Raw genomic sequence first — 25,116 nt, 5'->3', positions numbered from 1 at the left:
TTAAACAACATGTATGTCAATACCTGGATAAGAATGAAGTGATTAAACAGAGTCAGCATGGGTTTGTAACTAATAAGTCATGTCAGACTAACTTAATTTCCTTCTATGATGGTATCACTGATTGGGTGGATCAAGGAAATGCTGTAGATATAGTATATCTTGACTTCAGCAAAGCATTTGACAAAGTCTCTCATACAATCCTTATTGAAAAAATGACTAAGTATGGAATGGACAAGGCAACTGTTAGGTGGATTCATAACTGGCTTAGTGATCGGACACAAAGAGTGGTCGTAAATGGCTGCACATCCAGTTGGAAGAATGTCTCAAGTGGGGTACCACAGGGCTCTGTCCTGGGCCCTGTATTGTTCAACATCTTTATCAACGATTTAGATTAAGGAATTGAGGGTAAACTGATTAAATTTGCTGATGACACAAAGCTAGGAGGGATAGCTAATACTAGAGAAGAGAGAGAGAGGATTCAAAAAGATTTAAATAAACTGGAGAAGTGGGCAGCAACTAACAGAATGGTTTTTAACAGGGAGAAATGCAAAGTACTACATCTGGGCAATAAAAATGAAAAAAGCATATATAGAATGGGAGGAATAGGGCTAAGCAACAGCACATGTGAAAAAGACTTGGGTATACTAATAGATAACAGACTGAATATGAGTCAACAGTGTGATGCAGCAGCAAAAAAGGCAAATGTAATTCTAGGATGTATTAACAGAAGCATACAGTCTAGATCACGTGAAGTGATTATTTCCCTCTACTCCTCTTTGGTCAGACCTCATCTGGAATATTGTGTCCAGTTTTGGGCACCACATTTTAAAAAAGACATCAACAATCTGGAGCAAGTTCAGAAAAGAGCGACCAGAATGGTGACCGGTCTGCAAACCCTGTCTTATGAGGAAAGGTTGCAGGATTTGGGAATGTTTAGTTTGCAAAAGAGAAGACTGAGAGGAGACTTAATAGCTGTCTACAAATATCTAAAGGGCTGTCACATTGTAGAAGGATCAACTTTATTCTCATTTGCACAAGGAAAGACTAGAAGCAATGGGATGAAACTGAATGGGAGGAGACACAGATTAGATATTAGAAAAAACTTTTTGACAGTTAGAGTGATCAATGAGTGGAACAGGCTGCCACGAGAAGTGGTGAGTTCTCCTTCAATGGAAGTCTTCAAACAGAGGCTGGACAGACATCTGACTGGGATGATTTAGCGAATCCTGCTTTGAGCAGGGGGTTGGACCAGATGGCCCAGGAGGTCCCTTCCAACTCTACGATTCTATGATTCTATGATTCTATGATTCAGTCTGTAGTACACACAGGTGCCTGCCTCCGTGCTGTGTCCTCCGGGTCAGGGACTCAGTCAACCTCCAGGTCAGATGGAATGCTCCCTTCCATCACTCCGCCAACATGTGCCTTTCTGAACGTCTCCTCTTATAGCGCCTTTGGTGTGAAGTACTCCTAGTACTGAGATACACTGGAGTTCCTCCTGACAGATGTTCTCAAGAACCATACTTGTACGGCAGACAGCTGTAGCCTGCTTCGGGGACTCCTTACTCCTGAGTCCCGGCTCACTAGCCAAGTTGCTGTTGTGCCCCCAAGTCTTAGATGGGAGTAGTGCATTTACAGCTCACTACTCAACCGGTGTCTGCTGTAGGACCATTAGTATTCATACAACCTCGGGGACCGGGCCCCGGCCTTGCGCTTAGAACTAGGCAGGGTTCTCTCCTAACCCACGTCCTCTGTTCCCTTTTACGCCTTCGTTCCGTACTAGTCTCTCTTTCTTATGGAAGATCAGGTTTCTGTTCAATGTCTTTCTCCTTCTTTCCTTTTCCGTGCCAGCAGACCCAGGTCACTGAGGTCTGCTGCAGCACCTCCTTCCTCCATCCCTCTCCCAGGGATCTTCTCTCCTCACTCTATCCTACTGACTGACTGACTGACCTCAAATCCTAAACCTTCCCGCTCTTTTATGTATTCTAACTCCATCCACCTCCCAGCATGTTTTGTGTTCCAAGCAGGGAGCCAACAAAAGTGCTCTGCTACACTCCAAGCCGGGAGCCGCAATGTGGCTTTGCTGAACTACTGTGTTGTGTGGGATACAGGTGTTGGAGCGTGGTCAGGAGCCCCCAACCTACCTGGATGGTGGGGCACCACACTTCAGGAGGAGGTGCAGTACCTCTGTGGCAACTGAATCCTCAGGGGCGCCACAGATGTCCTGAATTGGGTAATCTGGAGAGCCTTATATAACTCTTACATTACCTTGGACATGAACGGTGTTCCTTGATCTATCAGAATCTCCCTGGACAGGCCTGTCAGGGAGAAAATATGGATTAGCTCTTGGGCTATACTCCTTGCTGAGGAGTTCCTCAGTGATACTGCCTCCTGGTACTGTTTGGCATAGTCCATGACCACCAAGTTGTATTGGTGGCCTCTGGTGGACTTAACTAAAAGTCCTACAAGATCCATGGCAATCAGTCATATGAGACCTTTATAATGGGTACAGAACTAGGGGACTAAAGAAGTGGGATTGGCTGACAGGTAGGGCAGGATCAGCAGAAATTAAAAATTGTCTCAGTGACAGCCAGGCCAGTAGAAACTCTAGAGGACTCGCTCTTGGGTTTTATGTATGCTTTGATGCCCCCTCAAGACATGAGAATGGCCCAGGTCTAGTACCCTACCAGCTGCTCTAATATTTCCCCTCGCTGTTAGTGACCTGATAAAGATTCTCCTCATTAAAGGGAACCTGTCAGAAGGATTGTGCTGAGTAACCTACAGACAATGTGAGGTTGACACTGGTATACTGATTAAAATGATACCTTGGTTGATGGAATCCGTCTTGTGGTTGTTGTTTAATCTTTATTTTCAGTTTTGAGTTAATGATATGCTCGTCTTCCAGGGTGGCCTGTGGGGGGTCTTTATGTGGTGATCTGATTAGATATTCATCAGTATTGCTTCTGACATGTCACTGATCCCTCCGTGGCCTGTCTCCTAGTTTACATAATGAATATTATATATATTTTAAAAAAAATCCACTTCTGCAGGCAGCATGATGGCATCCATAATGCGCATTTAATTATTCTTTTTGATGGTATCCATAAATTCATTAAAAAAAATCAGTTTGAAAATGGCACCAGCCAAGCCTGTGAAGTAGCAGCTGTTGGCTATCCCAGGGTTCCCCAACTCCAGTCCTCAAGGCCCACCAACAGATCATGTTTTCAGGATTTCCTTAGTATTGCTCAGGTGATAATTGCTTCACCTATGCAATACAAAGGAAATCCTGAAAACATGATCTGTTGGTGGGCCTTGAGGACTGGAGTTGGGGAACCCTGGGCTATCCGATAGCTGCTACTGAGCAGGCTCCAGCAGCGCCATCTTGTTAGAGAAAAAAAATTGTCTCCATTAAGTTGGCGCCTCTTGGAAGAGGCCATTTGTTTTTCCTCTAGCTAGATAGCATTTTCCAACTGATTTTTTAAATTTTTTTTATGAATTTACGCATTCCATCAAAAAGAATAATTAAATGCACATTATGGATGCGATTATTGTGCAGCGCAGACACCGTCACCAGCGACTGCCTGCAGAAGGGGATTTTAAAATATATATATATACTGTATATATAATATTAATTATATAAATTAGGGGGCAGGTGAGTGAGGGATCAGTGACCTGTCAGCAGGCTGCATTATGAATACCTAATCAGATCACCACATGAAGACCCCCACAGGCCGCCCTGGAGCATAAATAGATCATTAACTCAAAACTGAAAATAAAGATTACACAACAACCACAAGACGGATTTCATCAACCAAGGTGTCATTTTAATCAGTATAACGTTGCCGACCTGACACTGTCTGTAGGATACTGTACGCAATCATTTAAGTGCAAGGTAAGGGAACCTGGTATCGGCCCCTGACTCTTGGGCAACCCCATTTATCACAGACATATTTTTTGAAATGCCCCTTTTAGTCCCCAAATTTCCCTCAGACACCCCCAGTTCAGGAACTTTGACCTCACTGGTCACCGTCTCATCCTCGTCACCAGCCAGGACATACAAGGGGAACTCATCCACCTCCAACTGGGATGGAGTTTCATCAGGGTTGAGCTGGCTCCTGTCTGAGTCACTTGGTATCCTCGTCTTTCCCAACAAGTCCCAGAACAGGTTGAAGTCCCGCCCGATCATCAAGGGGGATAGCAAGTCTTTGATTACCCCGACCTCATGGAGCTCATTTTTATTGACACTCTGGCGATGGGGTATTCCTTGGCTTCCCCATGGATACAGTGGATGTCCATGTGCTTACCTGGGATCAACTGGTGGGAGAGTGTGTCCAAGAGTCCTGACATCAGCACCCCATTTATGGTCACAGTGCATGCTTGTGGCCCCTCACCGGGCTTATAGTCCATACTGCAGGCGGGATAAGCATAGTACGAGCAGTGCCTCCCTAGGCTCCAGCACATCTACTCAGAGGACAAAGGACAACAGTCGGCTGTATGTCCCGGACCGTGACATCTCCAGCTGAGCAAGTCTTTACTAACGGCCTTTGGAAACCCCTCAGCAACACCCTGGGATCTAGGACTCTCCTCACTGGCTCTTCTACTCCTCTTTTGGGACTCAAGGCCTTCCAGGTTTTCTAAATTCTGGGGGGTCTCCCTAGGCAACCCAGGTCTAGGGAGGGAGTGAAAAAATCTGTCCATGACAACCCTCTCGACCATCTGGGCTGGAGTGGAGGAGTGTGGCTGCAACCATTTCTGTCACCATAAGACACCCAGCGATGAATCCTTTGAGCTCTGACAGACATAATGACCCCTTAGATATGTTTTTAATTTGGCCTATTCCCAGGCATCTTGTAAGGCCAATGTCATGTCGGACGCTATTCACACCACAGCGTCCGGCAGGCAGAGGTAGTTCCACCTCCGTCCACTATAGCCTCAGTGGCGCCGGCTTGGTTTTCTCAGGCTATCGGGGGTTAATCTAGCTGGAGATCAGGTTGGATGTTTGGTCACGCCCACGGTCTTTAAATAGTCATGCTGGCCTATGGGCGTCGCCGATTATAGCTTGTGTTTCATACCAAGTGGCTCCGTTCTGGAGTGGAGGTGTTGGAGAGAGAGAGATTCGTATCTGGTGGCATATGATCCGTTGTTACCTTTTCACCTTCCCATATTTGTGTTTTGTTGTGCCCTGTTCACATTACTGTATAGTCCTTTGTGTATGCGGCGCGGTGCAGTTTAAGTTCTCCCTGTCTGTCATTCTTGTGTGGGGCTTTGGTGGTTTGTCTCCTCACTGGGTGGAGGGTGGAGGGTTAAGCTTAGGGCTGAGCAGGAGATAAGGAAAGGTTGGAGGCTCAGGCATTTGCACCATCAGCAAAAACCCTGGGTTGAGGGTCAGACAGGGTTTCCCCTAGTTAAAGGGACACCACAGGGGCCCCGGGTATTTCAGCCTTAGTTGACCTAAGCCCCGCGTGACATTATAATCGGCCTACATTTTTCAGGAGTCCATGGATCCCATGGATTCCATAACCCGCCAGTTGGCGGCGCTGTCTTTACAGGTCTCTGAGTTGAAAGGGGCAGTTCAGCAGCAGGGCCTGGTAGTAGCGAAGGTGCAAACGGCATCTGCAGGTATCGGTGCAGAGCCGAAGATCCCGCTGCCAGAACGATTCTCAGGGGAACGCAGCAAATTTGTCATCTTTCGGGAGGCCTGCAAGTTATACTTTCGCATGCGCCCTGTCTCCTCAGGTAATGAGGCTCAGCGGGTGGGTCTGGTGTTATCATTACTGAGTGGGGACCCCCAAGCATGGGCATTTTCCTTACCAGCTGACTCTGCTACATTTCATTCTGTCGATATTTTTTCTGCACTCGGGCTCATTTATGATGATCCTGACAGATTGGCTCTAGCGGAATCTAAAATCCACGCCCTCTGCCAGGGGGAGTGCTTGGCGGAGGACTATTGTTCGGAATTTTGCCGTTGGGCAGTAGACACACAGTGGAACGACCCAGCGCTGCGGAGCCAGTTTATTCATGGGGTATCAGGGAACGTTAAACAGGCCCTCCTGATGTATGAGACTCCTGCATCGTTGGAGTCTGCCATGAGTTTGGTTATACGTATTGATCGCCGTTTGCGTCAGGGGGCACAGGAGACGCTACCCCTGGGGGAAAGCAGAGGTGCAAGTGTGGTTGCTGCAGGTGAGCCCACTGAACCTATGCAAATTGCGGGGGTGTCACAGGTTAAGCGTCGCGTTCCTGGGTTCAGGAAGCCCGGAGCATCTTTTTACTGTGGTAAAAGAAATCATTATGTTAACGTTTGTCCTGTGCTACCGAAGAAAGTCACACCGGCGGAAAACTGTTAAGCTCAGAGGGTATGGAGGAGGCCCAACTGAGCGTATGCATATCCTCCATGATGGTATCTCAATGTATGCTCCCTGCCAGGGTTATTATTGCGGGCAGAGAGCTACCAATATCAGTGTTTGTGGATAGCGGTTCCGCCACCAATCTCATAGATGAGGAGTTTGCACGCACTGCCGGGTTTAAGATCGAAAAACACCCTCATCCCATTTAGGTGGTTACCATTAATGCCGCTCCCCACAAGGGGAGATTACGGAGTTTGTGGCTGAGGTGAAACTCCACATTGGGGTCCTACATTCTGAGTGGGTTACATGTAGGGTCCTCCGTAATCTCCCAGCACAAATGGTCTTGGGTTTTCCATGGTTGTCCAGGCACAACCCAGTGATTGACTGGAGAACTCAGGACATAGTCCAATGGAGTGGTTTTTGCCAGGACAATTGCTTGGCCACATGTGTGTCCGCCGTGACGCCCAGCCTTCCGGAGGCTTTGCAGGATTTCGTGGATGTATTCTCTGAGAGGGGTTGCTCAGAACTGCCTCCACATCGAGCCTATGACTGTGTGATTAGGTTAAAACCCGGGGCCAAATTACCTAAGGCCAGGATGTTTAATATTTCTGGTCCAGAGAGACAAGCTCTGAAAGACTACATCGCGGAGAGTCTGAGCAAAGGACACATCCGGCCTTCGTCCTCGCCTGTAGCAGCGGGGTTTTTCTTCATTAAGAAGAAAGAAGGGGGGTTACGCCCGTGTCCGGATTTCCGGGAGTTAAACCAGATTATGATCCGTGATCCCTACCCAATGCCTTTGATCCCTGATTTGTTCAACCAGGTGGCGGGAGCGAAGTGGTTTTCCAAGCTTGACCTCAGGGGGGCGTATAACCTCATAAGGGTCCGTCAGGGGGATGAGTGGAAGACGGCCTTTAACACTCCTGAGGGTCATTTTGAGAGCCTGGTTATGCCATTTGGGTTGACAACCGCGCCTGCTGTTTTCCAACATTTTATTAATGATGTATTCTCTCATGTGCTGGGGAAATTTGTGATTGTGTACCTGGATGATATCCTCATTTATTCGAGCGACCGGGACACTCATTTAGAGCATGTCAGGCAGGTGTTACAGTTGCTCCGGGAGAATAAGCTCTATGCTAAGCTGGAAAAATGCTTATTTTTTTGTTCAGGAGTTGCCTTTTTTGGGATATATTGTGTCCGCTGCAGGGTTTAAAATGGACACCGCGAAGGTGCAAGCGGTGCTGCAATGGGAAAGGCCTGATAATCTGAAAGCGCTCCAGCGGTTCCTTGGGTTTGCTAATTATTATAGGAAATTTATAAAACACTTTTCTACTATAGCCAAACTGCTCACGGACATGACAAAAAAGGTACCGATCTGGCTAGCTGGTCTGAGGTGGGGATACGTGCATTTGAGCGTCTGAAGAACAGTTTTGCTTCAGCCCCCATTCTGGTGCAACCGGACGTGTCTAAACCTTTTGTGGTGGAGGTTGATGCGTCTGAGGTGGGAGTGGGGGCAGTACTGTCACAAGGCTCGTCCTTGAGCGATATGCATCCATGCGCCTACTTCTCCAAGAAGCTGTCGCCGGCCGAACGGAATTATGATATCGGCAACAGGGAGTTGTTGGCCATCAAATTGGCTTTTGAGGAATGGCGACACTTCTTGGAGGGGACGGCTCACCAGGTCACAGTCATCACCGACCATAAGAACCTGCTCTATCTGGAGTCGGCCAAGCGTCTGTCTCCTAGGCAGGCTCGCTGGGCATTGTTTTTTACACGTTTCAATTTTCTGGTGACTTACCGTCCCGGGGCTAAAAACACCAAGGCGGATGCCTTGTCTAGGTGTTTTCCGGGGGGAGAACCTCGGGAAGAGCCGGTACCCATCCTCCAGGAAGGTGTAGTGGTCTCGGCTCTCACGACTGAGGTAGAGGCGGAGATTGCCGAGGCCCAAGAGGAGGTACCGCCAGGACTTCCCACCAACAAATCATTTCTACCCCTTCATCTTCGTCTTAAGGTGTTGAGGGAACACCACGACTCAGTACTGGCTGGTCATCCAGGGGTTAAGGGCACCTTAGAGCTGGTATCGCGTCGTTTCTGGTGGCCCAAAATCCGGCAGGACGTGGTCTCGTACGTGGCAGCTTGCATCACGTGCGCTAGGGCCAAGTCGCCCCGAGCCCGTCCTGCTGGCACGCTACAGCCTCTGGGGGGTACCTAATAGGCCATGGACAGAAATCTCCATGGATTTTATCACTGGCTTGCCAGCCTCGGCGGGGAACACGGTCATCCTGGTGGTGGTTGACCGATTTTCAAAGATGGCACATTTTGTGTCATTGCCTTCCTTGCCCAATGCAAAGACGTTGGCTCAGGTGTTTGTGCAGGAGGTGGTCAGACTCCACGGAGTTCCGTCGGACATAGTATCTGATAGGGGAACTCAATTTGTGGCGGGGTTTTGGAAAGCTTTTTGCTCACGTTTGGGGATCAAGTTGTCACATTCATCGGCGTTTCATCCACAGTCAAATGGTCAAACTGAGCGCATGAACCAAAATCTGGAGCAGTATTTACGATGCTTTGTGTCCGACAACCAAGAGGAGTGGTCTACTTTCCTTCCTCTGGCCGAGTTCGCGTTAAATAATCACCACCAAGAGTCATCGGGAGAGTCTCCGTTCTTTTGTGTTTACGGTCAACATCCTCAATTTTGTACCTTACGTCAGGGTGACTCGGGGGGGGCGTCCCGGAGGAGGACCAGCTAGGAGCTCAATTATCATCGGTCTGGAGGAGGGTGAAACAGCGATTGTTGAGCATGAGTGCGAGGTACAAACGGGTGGCTGACAGTAGACGCGTGCCAGGTCCGGACCTGTGTGTGGGTGAATGGGTGTGGTTAGCGACTAAGAACATAAAACTCAAAATTCCATCTTTAAAATTGGGTTCAAGGTTTATTGGGCCTTTTAAGATTGCTGCCATCATTAACCCAGTTACTTATCGGTTGGAACTTCCTGTGGTATACAAGATACACAACGTGTTTCACAGGGCTTTATTTAAAAAGGTGGTAGGCTCTGTGGACACGACGCCGATGCCACCTCCGGTCATGGTGGATGGCGATTTAGAGTTTGAGGTCTCCAAGGTAGTGGACTCTCGAGTAGTGCACCGTACTCTTCAGTATTTGGTACACTGGCGGGGGTATGGTCCGGAGGAGAGGTCTTGGGTACCAGCCTCGGACATACATGCGGATCGGCTGGTCAGTTCTTTTTACCGTCGTCATCCAGACAAGCCGGGTCCTATGAGTCTTGAGGGCCCTGGGGTCCCTCGTAGAAGACGGGGTACTATCATGTCGGACGCTATTCACACCACAGCGTCCGGCAGGCAGAGGTAGTTTCGCCTCCGTCCACTTGTCATGTCGGACGCTATTCACACCACAGCATCCGGCAGGCAGAGGTAGTTCCACCTCCGTCCACTATAGCCTCAGTGGCGCCGGCTTGATTTTCTCAGGCTATCGGGGGTTAATCTAGCTGGAGATCAGGCTGGATGTTTGGTCACGCCCACGGTCTTTAAATAGTCATGCTGGCCTATGGGCGTCGCCGATTATAGCTTGTGTTTCATACCAAGTGGTTCCGGTCTGGAGTGGAGGTGTTGGAGAGAGAGAGATTCGTATCTGGTGGCGTATGATCCGTTGTTACCTTTTCACCTTCCCATATTTGTGTTTTGTTGTGCCCTGTTCACATTACTGTATAGTCCTGTGTGTATGCGGCGCGGTGCAGTTTAAGTTCTCCCTGTCTGTCATTATTGTGTGGGGCTTTGGTGGTTTGTCTCCTCACTGGGTGGAGGGTGGAGGGTTAAGCTTAGGGCTGAGCAGGAGATAAGGAAAGGTTGGAGGCTCAGGCATTTGCACCATCAGCAAAAACCCTGGGTTGAGGGTCAGACAGGGTTTCCCCTAGTTAAAGGGACACCACAGGGGCCCCAGGTATTTCAGCCTTAGTTGACCCAAGCCCCACGTGACAGCCAAATCATAATAAGCCTTCTGGGGTTCACCAGTCAGATAAGGGGCTAGTACTTCCAATCACTGCTTTGGGGGCAGTTTCTCCCACTCTGCAACCCGTTCAAACACAGTGAAAAACACCTCTACATCATCGCCCGGTGTCATTTCCTGCATCGCTCGTCTTACCACATTCCGGACTTATGTGTCATCACCTCGACTTGGGGAACGAGATTCCGACCTCCCACGAACTGACTCAGCGAGCAACTCAAACTGCTACTGCTGTTGTCGGAATGGGTTTTGTTGATGTTACTGCTGTTGTTTGAGGTGCTGCTGATGCTGCTGTTGTTGCATCTGTTGGATAAGCAGCTTACTCATCTCCTGATGTGCCAGCTATTGCTGCTGCTGTGTATTCACCAGGTGCTTAATCAGGTCTTCCATACTGTCTGACTTTGTTTTCTGGCTTATGTCCGCCTTTACCCAGGACATGTGGTTTGTCTACAGCCATTTGTCATGTTCCTGGAATGTTGCCCGCATTCGAAACACCACTTGTGGTAGGTCTGCTCACTAGGCTGCACACTAAGAGAGACACACTGTCTGAGAGGTCTGAGAGAGACACACTGTCGCTTGGGGGAAGACAAGGTGGACAACCTCCTACCCACTCTGTGGTTGTCCACAAAAAACCCAGCCCTTACAAATTGGCTGTTAACCCATTGCAACATTTAATATGCTGAAGGGAAAAAAAAACCTTCTGCGTTTCACATCACTGAAGCCATTAACCTCAATGAAACATATCTCCCTTCCAGCATCTTGCCAGTGACTTTGTCTCATTATTCATATGCTTTAAGACATTCACTAACTTACTTTTCTGAAAGTAAATAAGTCCAACAAATTAGACTTAAAAATGCCCAAGAGAATTCTCCAAAAAGAAAGCGTTATTATGTGGAGAACAAACGTATCAATTGAAGTTTACACTTCTCCATGGAAACAAGGAAACAAGAAAAGAAAATGTTATTTTATATAATTTTTTTTCAGTTTAAGTGAAATTATAGATACATTTAATGAAATCTGAAGGTAGAGAACCCTCTGAATCCTCATTTTGAACAACTTTGTTAGCGGCAAATAATAAAATTAATTTACTGAGCTGAGAGCTATCGTGGCTTTATCACAAGCAGTGGGAGATTCAATCATCTCCAGTCTTACCGAATTCTGATCAACACATAACGGCGCCACAACAAATATTTATTATTGTCGCTGTTATTTCTCCACTTCCCATTTCAATCATAATGGCTCAGAATTGCTTTCATTATTCCGCCGAGTAAATGAATATGCCTATTTTTTTTTTCTCGGCAGATACCATGACACATACTGATCTTCCAGTCTTTTAAAATTCAGGTCTCCAGAAGCCGCATCTAAGCCATTTTTTTTCCAAGCCGCGGGTACACGCGAGGTTAGATGTGTCATCGTACAAATGACAGGGAGAAGAATATGTTAACCCTGGTGAGCATCGCAGAGCTTGCGTTGAAGGCGTTTATACATATTTAACACAGCCGCAACCATGTGACACATCCGATCGCTCCCCAGACTTGTGGAAGAAAACTATCTTCACAGCTTAGTTTGGGTCAGAGGTGGCCGCAAAGCCATTTACATAAAAAGGTTTGTAGGTCTCCATTGAGGAACAGAGGTAAAGTCTGGAAGACTAAGGTGAAAGATCTGATCACGCAAATCAACAGCAGCCACATCGCCGGAATGTAAAATTCCTTCTCTCTCAATTTTACATGGGCAGACGGAAATTTTGCTGTCATCCCATGTCTCCTTGAACCAGGTTCCTCGCACCCTTCACAGATATTCTAGAACTTCTTTAACGGAATATGAAAGAATGATTGAATTCAAAACTCAGCAAACGCATTCTCCAGCCCTGATTGCTATTCAAAAAAGCCAATTATTATGTTCTAAGGTCTGCTGATCTCAAAACATAATAAACACATCGGCCAAGAAGAGGATAAAAAACAATTAACTATCATACACCCCTCATCCATTACTTGTGCCAGTCATCACAGATCCCCTGTTGGTCCTCTGCTGGGTTTTTAAGGCACCCATGCTGCTCCGACACTGGTCTCCTCAGTCTCCACTCTTCCCCGGTGCCTCTGGTGCATTGTGACGTCGTAATAACCACCACCATCTACATACATGCCTCTGCAGTCGAGTCAAGATATCTGATGAAATCTTGAAATCTCTTCATGTAGTTACTGGTTCATACAGCAACTTATGGAAACGATGTCTCTAGAGCCCCACATTTGCAGTCTAGTTATGGAATCAGAATAACGTTATTGCATCAAGACCTAGCGCAGTCCAAGATGAGACTGGTGCCAAAGCAAGCAGGTGTCTTAGAAAACCAGCAGAAGAACAACAGTGAGCTGGAGGGCAGGAACAAGTGGGGTTGGGCGAGTATGAAAATTATTATTTTTTCACCTTTTTCCAGACTAGATGAATCCAGCAAAAATAACGACCAATGGCTTCCATTTTGCTGGATTCATGTGAATTGGATTCCCCCAAAAAATTGAATTTTCCAAAATTTGCCAATTTTGAGAAATTGTAAATAATTTGATTAAATTAGAATTGATAGGGACCTAATACTGTGTGGATGGCATTGTGGGGAGCCATACTGTTAGAGTCATAAAACTAGTATCAAACTGAGTGAGAACATAAAGGGGCTTCACTAAGGGCACCATTTTTTGTGTGGGCACTCAGATAGGGGCACTGTTCTCAAAAGATATCATGGTGAAGATCAAGACGGGAATGAAGACTGGAATGCAGGTCTATCCTCTCCAACAATGATTCCCCTTTTGTATGGTATCCTTATGTGTAATGCCTTAGAAATGGCTTCAAGAGGGAAAATCACACCAGTCCTACTCCCGGTATTATGGTGTGGGGCGGAAAAATGTACGGTAGTCGGACCCTTCTAGTCTTCATTCCAGAGCTCAAAGTTACATTGATTTGATGGTGGAACCAGTGGTGCGGCCATTTCTCCAAACTTTCATAGGTTCGTTTTTCAATACGACAGCTTCAAGTCTTATATTACTTGTGCTACTGTGAGTACCCTGCATATCCTAAACCTGCTCCCGTGGCTGCAGCATCTCCGGACTTGTCTCCCATCAAGCACTTTCGGGACAACATTAGTCGTTGAGTACACAGGAGCCGCCAGCAGCGGATTTTGATGATTTTCCCAAGTGCATTCAGCTATGTCCAAGTCTATGGCTCTACGTTATGGGTCCACTGCAGAAAAAAGTTTGCACGTAACTTTTATATGAACTTTTTTGGAATAAATCTTGCTCATGTAATGAGTTTATCAGGAGCCTGAGGGATTGTCTGACATTAGGTGTAATTCTTTAAGATGAACAGAATATTGTGTTTTTCAAAGCATTTTCTTCTTAAAGGATTATTTTAAGTCTCTCGTTAATGAGCAATGGAGGCACAGTGTGCAGATCGGCAGTGCATTACTATAGCTGGAGATAGTGGGGGGCCACATATTATTTACACCGAGTAATCATTCCTCTGCTCAGAATAACGTAATACCGCAATGAGGAGGAAAAGTAAATACATAAAAAACTGCAAAGTCACAGGGTATTTCTACTCAAGACATGGGCAAGATGAGAGGAAGCCTAACCTCTGCAGCCGATGCCTCTATAAGCAAACATGCAAGCAAAGGACTGCACATAGACAATTTTCCTGCAGCCAAACTTTTTTTTCCCTCCAACAGCATGGCGCCACCGGCGGCGCTTGCGCAGTAGCATCTATCTGCTGATAGATGGTACAGCACAAGCGCCGCAGCCAGCGCCATTTTGCTATAGCCAAATTTATTTTTCCTGACACAAAAACATCGGCGGCGGCAGTGCTTGTGCGGTAGCATCTATCAGCAAGCGATAGATGATACTGCACATGTGCCGCCGCTGGTGCCATTTTGTTGTAATTTTTTTTTCTAAAGACCATAATATGAAACACAGCATTTTAAAATAGGAGGCATACCTGTCATAAGTGTATAAAGATGAGAGCAAAGCACCACATAAAGCCCCGCCCACAGGCCACTCACAGCCCTGCCCACAGGCTGCTCACAGCACCGCCCACAGGCCGCTCACAGCCCCACCCACAGGCCGCCCCAAACCACCAGAATATTATTAACTGAAAACTGCAAATAAAGATTAAGCAACAACCACAAGACGGATTTCATCAACTCAGGTGTCATTGTAATCAGTATAACGGCACCGACCTGACACTGTCTATAGGTTACTCAATAAAAGCCTGATGACAGGTTCCCTTTAAGCAAAGTTACCCCCTATCCACAGGATTGGTGATAAATTAAGAGATCAATGGGGTCTGACCTCTGGGAAGAATTGGTAGAACAAGGCAGTTTTTGACCTCGTTACACTGGAATGTCAGTGCACCTGTGCAGCCGCTGCTCCTTTAATTCTCTATAAGGCTGTGCTCACACGTATTTTTGCTACTTTTTTATGCAAAGTTAAAGCTGCTTACAAAAAGCAGCTTTTGCTTAGTTTTTTTTCTGCATTTTTGTCAAGGTACATTTGTCTCTTGGGCATGCTGATATAGCTTAGTGCATAAAAAAAATAATCTGATTCTACTTCATCAGGTTTTGGCACCAAAAACGCAGAAAAACCTGATATCGGCATTTTTTTTTGCAGGTTTTTTTGCATTACCTATTGCTTTCAGTGGGTGAAAATCGCTGAAAAAACGCTGAAAGAAGTGACATGCTGCATTTTTCAAAAACGTAGCTCTTTGACAAAACAAGAAAAAAAAACAATGTGTGTGTATGAGATTTCTGAAATCTCATAGACTTAGTTGGTATTGTAAAATGCTGCTGAAAATTTTCACTAAAAAAAGGTCCAAAAATGCAACATATGAACATAGCCTAAGGCTGGCAAGTGCAGCGCTCATCAGCACTGGAAGGAGTGAATGGAGCAGTGGTCGGGCATCCATTCTAACAAGCATAAAAGTGTCCCCCATCAGGGGATAAACGTTCCCCATTCAGGCAATCAGTGCCCGACCCAGTAAGCAGACCTGCGCCAACATAGACGTTATTACTTTTCCATTGGATAGGTGGGAGGTCAACATCTTTAATGATCTATATTCACACAGAAGCAAAATTTTGGCAAGTTCTGACAATTTCTGATTCAGTCTTTGACATGGTTTTTGGAAGCATTTTATTTTTCACTAGACCTTCTTCCAGTCTTTTGACTTCATTATCAAAGAAGGAATCTGAATGGTAGAAGTGACGTTTTGTTTCCAGCGCCAAAATTTTCAAAACCAAAAAAAAAAATCGATGAATGAACCGAAATTTGGATTTTCCATTGAAAACCAATAGGAACAATATTTGAAACAATTTTTGATTGACCGGATCTGCTTCAAAATCAAAGTAAAAAAAAAATACTCTGATAAAGCACCTGAACAAATCTCTTGTCTGGACGGTAAATATTTTCTTTTTTTCCCTCTTCTGACGCGAGATGTGAAAATTGCAATCACTGCGCAGAGATTTATGGCAAAGTTGGACGAATTTGAAAAATTTCAAGAGAAAGAAAAATGGAGGGACAAGTATAGATATGGGCCTCTCGGTGGAGATGAGCGTCACTTGGCAGTGATTGAAATCATCTTCCTTGGACTAATACATCAGTTTCTCAGCTGTTGGCCGTCTCCCCGCGTTCCTTGTCCACTGTGATATATTCTGATTGTCCTGATTACTCCAGACCTCAGCTGGATGCTAAATCATGCTGTGCCTGGCCTGAGATAATGCCATCCAGATTATGCTGTTTATTAATGCCTGGCCTGAGTTTGCCTCCTGATTGTACCAATATGCTGCGCAGCCTGGCACCTGTCCTTGCTACAGATGAGCGGCCTGATTTAGCAAATGGTAAAACAACACACTCCGGAATCCATAGAAACTTGCATTTTTACATTTTGATCTTAAAGGGGCAGTCAGAGGCTCTTTCTCTAGAGGATTCGGTGCCCACCAGACGTCAAAGTATCCTCCAGGTGGGGGCATCACATCATTTAACAACACTGTGTCCTACTGGTAACCCATTGGCTGCCTTGATAAAGTCAATATAAGCATTATATGTGGTGCCCCTGACGCTCAGTCGCCACAGAGGTACTGCACCTTCTCCTAAGGTGTAGTGCCCCACCAACTAGGTAAGTTGGGAACTCCTTTCAACACTCCAACACCTGCATCCCACACACAGGATAGTTCAGCACTGATCACATTGCGGCTCATTCTTAGAGGGTAGCAGAGCACCTCTGGTGATTCCTTGCTTCGTAACACGAGATATGCTGGGAGGCAGGTGGAGTGGAGTTCCATATAAAAGAGTGGGTAGGTTTAGAATTTCATGTCAGTCTGAGGGAGGTCAGGCGAGAGGAGTTCAGTTCTGAAGTTAGTTAGAAGAAAGAGAAGAGAAGGAGAAAGACATAGATCTGCAACCTAAGCTTCCAAAAGAGAGAGAAGAACAGCGTGGAATGAAGGAGTAGGAGAACAGAGAGGAGTTGTGGGTTGGAAGAGGAACCCTGCCTATAGGTTCTCAGCGCAAGGCCGGGGCCCGATCCCCAAGGTTGTATGGACACTTATGGTTCTGCAGCAGACACCGGTGGAGTAGTTGGCTGTAAATGCACTACTCCCATCCAAGACTTGGGACACAACAGCAACACGGATAGAGAGCCGGGATCCAGGAGGTCCCTGATCGGGCTACAGCTGTCTGTCATACAAGTAAGGTTCTAGGAACATCTGACAGGAGGAACTTCAGAGAACCACGGTACTGGAGTTCTTCACACTAAAAGGCGCAATAGAGGAGTCATTCAGGAAAGGCACATGTTGGCGGAGTGTTGGAGAGGAGAACCCTGACTTGACCGGGAGGTTGATTGAGTCTCTACCCCGGAGGACACGGCACGGAGGTGGGCACCAGTGGTTACCATGAACTGTGAGTAAAGCATTGAAACTTCAAGCCCTGGTGTCCTCCATTCATTCGTCGCTAACCCCTCCAGCACCGCTACATCTGGGTAACAGCATCTATACCATTCTGCAACTCTCCTCGTCCATTGCACCTACACTGCCCTGGGACTACAGCTCCACCTGTGGGGAGCTATACCATCTTTGCTGCAATATATCATCAGTCACTGTGGATCTGCATGCAGCATTGGCTGAACATCTCCCTTGCCAAACACCACGGATGGCGTCACGAGCTATTCAATAAACTATAACACTATTAACATCACCGCCATTGATACTGGGCGCCCAGGGCCACGGACCGGGTCACCACTGCTGTAACACATCCCCCTGTCACCGGCCTGGTACCGGGTACCCCGCTGCCCTGGGTGTGAGGGCGACCCATTATACTTGCCAAAATTTACATTGTGAAGTATGGGACATCAAAGGCCAGAAATGAAGCCAAGTGTCCTGGAGTTCTCCAAAGCATTCAATATTGGGAGTGACTTTACTATTTTGCTCCTTGTTTGTGACCCAGTTTGCAGAAATGTCTTGGCAAAATCGATCATGATAGGAACTCTGGTATGTCTTGTACCTCCATGACACTTTGCCTAGGTATAACATAGAGTGGTGTGACCAGATCGTATTTATCAGTAGCAATGGTTACATGTATGAGTCCAAATTGTAAACTGGAGGCTGGAAAATCACACATGCAGGAGTAAGGCACAGAGGAAGCTTTAGACTGCGCTCTGTGCAGCAGCATGTTGCATGTCATAAGAAGTGTATAAACTCCAGCCTACTGCATGGAAGAGCTGCCTAGTAAAAGCCCTACAAGAATCGGTTGTCACATGGAAATGTCCAAATTGTAAGCTGGATAGTATCGTTAGAAATCACCCATGCAGGTCTAAGGCACAGGGATGGCTGCTGGCTGCACTTTGTGCAGCAGCATGTTGCATGTCACAAGCAGTTTATAAGCTCCAACCTACAGCATGGAAGAGCCAAGATGGTTAGCTAGTCAAAGCCCTACAAATATCAGTGGTCACATGGACAAGTCCAAATTGTGAGCTGGATGATGATAATCACAGATGCAGGTCTAAAGGTACTGTCACGCTTAGCGATGTACCAGCGATCCCAACCAGCGATATGACGCAGTCAGGATCGCTGGTACATCGCTAAGTGGTCGCTAGTGAGCTGCCACACAGGCAGATCTCACTAGCGACATCGCTGGGGTCGGGGGTCGCTACTTACCTGTCAGACCAGGCGATCCTGCGTCCTCCCGCCCGGCTCCACGCGTCGCTCATCGTCACAGCAGGAAGTGCCGCAGGAAGCTGACGACGAGAAACAGTCCAGCCTGTTCTCGCGCGATCAGCGATAACCAGCGGAGGAGCGGGTCGTAGGTAAGTATCAGATGTCACAAGTTATAGCGATATTGCTAGCGATATCTCTTAGTGTGACATCCCCTAGGCACAGGGGAGGCTGGAGACTGTGCTCTGCGCAGTAGCAGGCTACATGTCACAAGCAGTTTATAAACTCCTACCCATTGCATGGAAGAGCCAAGTTGATTGGCTAGTCAAAACCCTACCAGTATCAATGGTCACATGGACAAGTCTAAATTGTAAGCTGGATGCTGAAAATTGCACATGCAGGTCTAAGGCACAGGGGAGTCTGGAGACCATGTTGGGCGCAGCTGCTCATTGCATGTCACAAGCATTATATAGCCTCTAGCTTACTGCATGGAAGAGATGAGATGAGATTGGCTGATCAAGACTCTACTGGTATCAATGTTCACGTGGACAAGTCCAAATTGTAATCCGGATGCTGAAAAATCACAGATGCAAGTTTAAGGTTGGTTTCACACTAGCGTTTGATCGCGCAGCGCATCGTGCGCTATCGAGCGCACGCGCAATGCTCCCCTATCTTTAACATGGTGGTCGCAGGGTCTTGCGAATGTACGCGCTCATCAGCGTTTAGCGTGCGCTGCGCATTTTACAGGTGTGTGCCCAGACGCGCCGTACGCTACATGTTGCATTTTTTGTTCCGCCAACATCGTTAAAAAAGTCGCGCGCGCATGTGTGTGCTCGGTGTGTGCCCAAAAATAGATTACAGTCTTTGGGGTTGCTGACGAGCGCTTGGCAGCGCGCACGTCAGCGTCTTGTGTGCGCACGCGATTTGAGTAAACAATGTCTAGACACTTGTCTAAAACTCCCCCTAAATAAGCAACATTGTTTGGGAGGATTGTAAATAAAAGAAGGTGTCTTCAGGGACAATTACTCTACAGACAGCCTTGCAGAGAGACCAGACAAGAGCCTAGAAGAGCCTTTACAAGTGTGGATTCAAGCTTCAGGAGCCAAAATGTGAGTATTCTTCAACATAATGTCTGTGTGTCCTGTACAATTTTATAAGGTACTAATGTATTTCTTGCTTTCATTTCAGCATGTCTTCTTCTGGATCACTGTATTCGCCATCTCGGCAAGAACTGGCGCAAGCTGATCGTGAGGTGAGAATGTTTCTGCCTTTTGGTAAGTATAGCTGCCTCTAGAAATGTGTTTTAATTTTTTCTTTCTTTACAGACATCGGACACGGCCAGTGAAGATGAAGTGCGGGAGCGGTCTGAGCGGGAGCAGCCTGAGCGGGAGCAGTCTAAGCGGGAGGATTTTGAGCGGGAGCAGCGTAGTCAAGTCGTGGCGAGGAGAAGCAATGTGAGTATATTTTTTTTTTTTTCTGTCTTTATTTATCTTGCTTTTTCTCTGTTTCTTTTTGTATCTGTTTCATTTTCCAAAATTCAAAACATTATAATATTATTTTTTCTAGGTTCCACAACAGGATGACGAAGAAGTAGTGTACTTCGACAACGAGCACCTGATCCGCCTTGTTGAGGAGCGTATCCAGTTGTGGGACAGCCGTGACCAGCAGTACAAAGACACAGTGGTGACCCAGCAGCTCTGGAATGAGGTGGCCGCAGCGATGATGGATGGCTGGGACAGCGCCTTTCCGAGTTCAAAAAGGGCGTTCAGTAAGTATAAAGATGCTCTGTGATACTGCAGTGATTTTTGGACCTGATGGTGCTGATGTGTTTTTTGCAAGATATATTCTTGCATTAAACACATCAATGCCTTGTGGAATACATTGATTGATTTTTGTCTTCAACTGCTGCATTGCTTTATGGTCCTGATGGTGCTGGTGTTTTTTTGGCAAGATATATTCTTGCATTAAAAACACCAATGCCATGTGGAATACATTGATTTTTGTCTTCAACTGCTGCATTGCTTTATGGTCCTGATGGTGCTGGTGTTTTTTTTGGCAAGATATATTTGTGATAAGTATTTAGCATGACACAAGGCCTGGGTATTTTACCTGACACAGTTGTATTATCTCCACCATCGCTGTTAATTGAGCACACTGTAGAGATTATAAAGGTAATACAACTTGTGTGTGTGTATGTCACCTACTCAGGAGTATTAGTGAATTCGTGATGCACAAAACACAGCATCATAAATTCACTGAGACACCTGGCTACTTGCTAATGGTATTGGGAGTGTAAAAACAGAGAATGCACTCAGTACAGGTAGCAAAACAGTTTTTTTTATTAACATACCAACAACATGCAATAAAAAATTTTTACACCATTTGCTCTTGCCATTCCACCCGTCCTACATCTGAGTTGAAGTAGGCCGCAAATTGGTCCCTCATTTGGCCAACTTCGACGGATGACCTGAGAGGGTGCTGTGTAAATTCAGGCAATGGATTAGGAGAAACATCATCAAGATCAAAGTTCGGGTGCTCTCGAGAAATTACAAAATTATGTAGAACAACACAGGCCTTGACCACCTCATCCACTGTTTCCAGTTTCAGATTAATAGCTGTGCCAAGAATGCGCCATCTAGATACAAGAATACCAAATGCACACTCTACTGGTCTCCTGGCCCTGGTGAGACTGTAATTATAAATTCTTTTGTGGAGGTCCAAGTCCCGGCTGGAGTAGGGTTTGAGCAGGTTTTGGCACATCTGGAACGCTTCATCACCAACCATTGCAAATGGCTGTGGTGGACCTTCGGTGTTGGGAAGAGGCCGTGGCATGGGGAAATTTAAGTTGTTGCCATACAACCTCCTGCCCATGTCAGAGGTCTTAAAAGCCTGGCAGTCATTACCACGGCCAAATGCTCCAATGTCCACTGCAATAAACATACAGTCTGCATCCGCAATGGCCATCAGTACAGTAGAAAAGTAATTTTTGTAGTTATAGAACTCAGAGCCTGTTCTTTGGGCTTGATAATCCTGATGTGTTTCCCATCCACCGCTCCCAAACAGTTAGGGAAATTGCATACAGTCCAGAATCTGTCGGCGATGTCCAACCACTTTTCTGAGGTTGGCATGGGCATGAATTTGGGACAAAGAACGTTCCACAAAGCCCGGTAGGTGTCCGCAACAATTCCAGACAAGGTGGATATTCCAATCCGGTACTGGAAGTGCAGTGACGAGAGGGTCTCTCCAGTAGCCAGGAATCTGTGACGCAAAGAAAAAAATTAATTATTTGTGTTTAGGGATTTTTGTACACACCTAAAATTCAATAAAAAAAATATATCTGCAGCCTTTTGTTCAATACATGCCATAAAAAAATTACCGCAGCCTTTTGTTAATTACATGTCAGAACTATAATTCTGCCAGATTTGGAAGAGTACATGTCACAACAAAGAATTTTAGGCAGGCATTGGTTTTGCAAAACTACATACCGTAATGTGACCAGGAGCCGTTCCTCAGAAGTAATCGCACGCCGGAGCTGTGTGTCCTGTCTCCGGATGACTTCTTTTACCCGACCAAGCAAATAGTGAAAGGTTTCTTTGGTCATCCGGGTATAATCCGTAAATTTCTCCGGGTTGGCCTGGAGCTCACTGTAGAGGGTGTGGTACGCCCCACGGCTCTCCCGGAGTTCAATAATGGGATGTATCCACAAATGCCGCTGCTGCCATCTTCGCTGCCTCTCTCTCTCCCTCTGTTCATGGCAAGCAACGGCATAAGCCTGAGCCATCCTCATGTCCAGATCCAAGTCAAAGTCAAAGCTCTTCCAGCGCAGATCCATGTCAAATGCAAGCAAATGTGAAGAATTCAGCTGTAAACAGGGGCTATATAAAGAATTTCAATAAGACACGCCCACTGCTGTCCCATTGGTGGAGTTTGTTGCAAGAATTTTTCAAGGATTTTTTCTCCAGTTTATTGCGCAAAAAAAATGCAAACGCTTGAAAAACGCTTACAAACGCATAAAAACGCTGTGATTTTTTTGTAGTTATGCGCACAATAATGATACAAAAGAACGCAGTTTTTACAAGCGTTTGCATGCGCTTTTGACATGCGTTTCATGTGCGCTCCAAACGCAGTGCAAAAAAACGCTAGTGTGAAACTAGCCTAAGGCACAGGAGAGGCTGGCGACTGCGCTCTGCGCAGAAACATGTTACATCACAAGCAGTGTGTAAACTCCAACCTACTGCATGCAAAAGCCGATATGATTGGCTAGTGAAAACCTTACCGGTGTCAGTAGTCACATGGACAAGTCCAAATTGTAATATGGATGCTCAAAATCACACACATGCAGGGCTAAGGGTGAGAGCACACAGTGTGGATTGAGCTTCGGAATTTTCCGCGCGGATTTGCAGGTAAATCCGCAGGTAAAATGACCTGCGGATTTGCCAGCGGTTTTCCCCTGTGGTTTGACACCTGGACAATGGAATAGATGTCAATCCACTGAGGAATCCACAGAAAGAATTGACATGTTACGGATTTAAAACCGCAGCAAATCTGCGTGGAAAAATCCACAGCATGTGCACTCCGATTTTGAAATCCCATAGATTTGCATTGTACTGTACAATGCCTGCGGATCTGCAGCGGATCCGCTGAGGCAAATCCGCTGTGGATCCGTAGCAAAATCCGCACCGTGTGCACATACCCTAAGGCACAGGAGAGGCTGGAGACTGCACTTTGTGCGGCAGCAGGTTGCATGTCGCATGTATAAACTCCAGCCTACCGCATGGAAGAGCAGGGAAAATTTACTAGTTAAAGGGAATCTGCCACCCTATTTTTCGCCTATAAGCTGCGGCCACCGCCATCAGGGACTTATCTACAGCATACTGTAATGCTGTAGATAAGCCCCGGATGTAACCAGAAAGAGAAGAAAAATTAGTTAGATTATTATACTTACACAGGGGCGTAACCTGAAAGATAAGAAAAAAGAGTTAGATTATACTCACCCAGGGGCAGTCCAGTCCGGAGGGAGTCATGGTCCGGTCCGGGGCCTCCCATCTTGCAGCGATTACGTCCTCTTCATTCCTGCCCTTCGCGGCTCCAGCGCAAGTGTAGGAGGGAGGGCCCCCGCCAAGTATCCGGGCCGGAACCAAGGGGGCCGCCATCTAGGTTCCTAGGGAATCTGTTCCCGGGGGGCAGAGTTAGAAGGTGGACCACTGAGACTGACAGGACGGTAGGGGGAGGAGCCAATATAAAAGGGGCAGGAAGCGCGGATGAGAGTGAGTCAGCAGAACGGCAGAGATGGAGCAGGAGACCGTGGGAGCGCCAGAGAGCCAGAACCACAAGCAGTGACCAGAGAGGAGGCGAGCAGCAGAAGGTAGACTTACGGTGGACTGCAGGGAGACGGTGCCGAGCCGACCGACAGGAGATCGCCGCCTCACTCCACCCCGGGGCTGTGTCCTACCCACTGCCGCCAGCGGCCGTTGCCGCTCCACTCCAGTCCGCAGCTGCGGCCTATCCGTTGCTGCCCGCAGCTGCCACTGCCCCACTGCAGCCCGCAGTTGAGGCCTGCCCCTCGCCATCAGTGGAACTCTCTGCACAGCCCCAGGCTGCGCCCGTGGCCTATCAGCCGCCACCCCACGTAACTGCGGCTCACCCCTGCCTGGGGACTGCGGCCTCCTTCATCCCGCTAGCAGGCGGAACCCCGCTGCCCTCACTGGGGGTTGCTCCGTCAAAGGACTCGCCTAGGGCCTGTTGTGCCCCCACCTCGCCTGGGTGTCGGAACGCCCGAAGACTATGCCAGATCCTCAGCAGCTGGGCCCAGCGGCTGCGATGCCGAAGCACCATCATCCAGGACGCCGAGGGACGTCAGGAGGAAAAAGTGACACAATAGAACTAAGGACCCGTAGTCGGCCATACCGTGGCCCTATAGTGACCGGCCTTCGCCAGGGTAGTCGTGTTCTCATAACCAGTGTTTGCTTGTGTTGAGTCCCTGCGTGGACAACTGATGTTATTTTGTTTGGTTGCTTAGGATAGCCCTAGCGGCTTCAAGTTATAAAAATTACTACCTAAAGCACAAATTGGTCTCGCGTAGTTGGCAAGATGCAGTCTCCGAGCGTGGGCAACGGCGCCCCAGACCAGGGCAGGGCTGTGGATTCAACAGATAACGAGGGCCCCCGCTCCAGCATTTCCTTGGGGGCTATGCTAAGCAACCTACCTAGGTTTTCCGGCTCCAACACCATGCTATGGAGCTGGACAGAGCGAATGCGAGGGCTCTTTCGAATGCACCCAATGACTCCTGACCTAGAAGCCGAAGTAGCTCTCATGACATTAGACAGGGAGGCCCAGGATTCTGTAATGTTGAGGCCCCCAGGACACCGCAACACCTTTGTTAGAGTTTTGCAGATTCTAGAACAGACCCATGGGGACCCAACAAACGTGGGAGAGTTGAGGACCCGGTTGTTCAGTCGGATGCAGGGGGAGGAGGAGACCATCACCCAGTATATGAATGTCCTCCAAGAGTTATACACGGCCATTGAACGGAAGGACGGCGTAGGGGTAGGACCTATCGACATTACCCTACGTGACCTGTT

Source organism: Dendrobates tinctorius, unplaced genomic scaffold (genome assembly GCF_039654945.1).
Source record: "Dendrobates tinctorius isolate UK_male_01 unplaced genomic scaffold, ASM3965494v1 ptg000059l, whole genome shotgun sequence".
Classification (NCBI taxonomy): domain Eukaryota; kingdom Metazoa; phylum Chordata; class Amphibia; order Anura; family Dendrobatidae; genus Dendrobates; species Dendrobates tinctorius.
Note: the sequence above shows the minus strand (reverse complement) of the source record.